This window comes from Triticum dicoccoides, chromosome 1B (assembly GCF_002162155.2).
Source record: "Triticum dicoccoides isolate Atlit2015 ecotype Zavitan chromosome 1B, WEW_v2.0, whole genome shotgun sequence".
Taxonomy (NCBI): Eukaryota; Viridiplantae; Streptophyta; class Magnoliopsida; order Poales; family Poaceae; genus Triticum; species Triticum dicoccoides.
The window spans coordinates 383851838-383853316 of NC_041381.1; positions in this window are offsets into that span (position 1 = coordinate 383851838).

The following is a 1479-nucleotide window of genomic DNA, read 5'->3' on the forward strand; positions in this document are numbered from 1 at the left end:
AAGTCCTTGCTTTGAGGATTGGCCCTCATCTCCAACGCTCGGAGTGCTTTCATCAAAAGGAGATGCATCCATGACAACTTTATGTATGTCAGGAGCTTTGCCCGCCGACTCCATAAAAGCAAAACGTCGGCCCTGCTATTCAAGCTTGACATCCGCAAGGCATTCGATTCGGTCAAATGGGAGTACATTATCGACCTCCTGCGGCGGAGGGGATTTCCACCGTGCTTTCGGGAGTGGATCACCGCCTTGCTCCGTTCTTCTTCCTCACAGATCCTCCTCAACGGGGTCCCAGGCCCTATTATCAAGAACGGTCGTGGCTTTTGGCAGGGAGATACGATCTCGCCGTTGCTCTTCGCCATTGCCATCGACCCATTGCAATAAATCCTCGACCTCGCGACCCAGCGTGGGTTGTTACACAAGCTTAGAGGGCGGCGTGCGATGCTCCGCACATCCCTATATGCCGACGACGTTGCGGTCTTCATGGCTCCTATTAAGGAAGATATCGACAACTTTGCTCAGATCCTCACCTACTTTGGCAAGGTTACTGGCCTTTGCACAAACTTTCAGAAAAGCTCGGTCATCCCAATCCGATGTGGAGGTACCAACTTGGACCATATCCTTGCAGCCTTGCCGGCCTCCCAAGCTTCTTTTCCCATCAAGTACTTGGGGCTGCCTTTATCGGTTCGGCAGCTGAGGCGCGTCGACTTCTAATTTCTTGAGGACAAGGTGGCGGCCAGGCTGGTGCCATGGGACAGGGAGAATATTACTACCATTGGAAGAGGGGCGCTTGTCAAGTCCGTGCTCACCGCTCAGGTCATTTACCACATCATCGCCCTTAAGCCTCCCGTGGGCACCCTGCTAAACATCACAAAGTTGGAGAGGGCTTTCCTATGGGCGGGCACCAATAAGACAACCGGGGCCAAGTGTAAGGTTAACTAGAGCTCAGTCTGTCGACCGACTGACCTCGGAGGGCTTGGCGTCCTAGACTTGGCCAAGTTTGCGAGAGCCCTCCGGCTTAGATGGCTGTGGTTCGAGTGGATTGAGCCTTCCAATATGTGGATTGGAATGGACAACCCCTGTGACGAGCTTGACCAAGATCTATTCTATGCCTCTACGCGCATCACCATTGGCAACGGGGCATGTGCGCCATTTTGGGACTCCTCTTGGGTTAATGGCGAGAAACCTTCCAGCATAACACCTCTCATCTTCGAGGCTTCCACGAGGAAGAAATGGAAGGTCCGGGAGGCCATGCATGCGGACGCGTGGCTGTCCAAAATCAAGCTCCCCATCAACTGGACAATGGACCACACCCGACAGCTCGTTACTCTATGGGCTCGGTTGAGGGCCATCACCCTTGCGGTGGACGCTGACGACACCATCTCTTGGAAGCATACCAACAGCGGAATCTACTCCGCCACCTCGGCATACAGTGCACAACTGCTTGGGACAGTCAACTCGCCCTTGGGCTTCGCCGTTTGG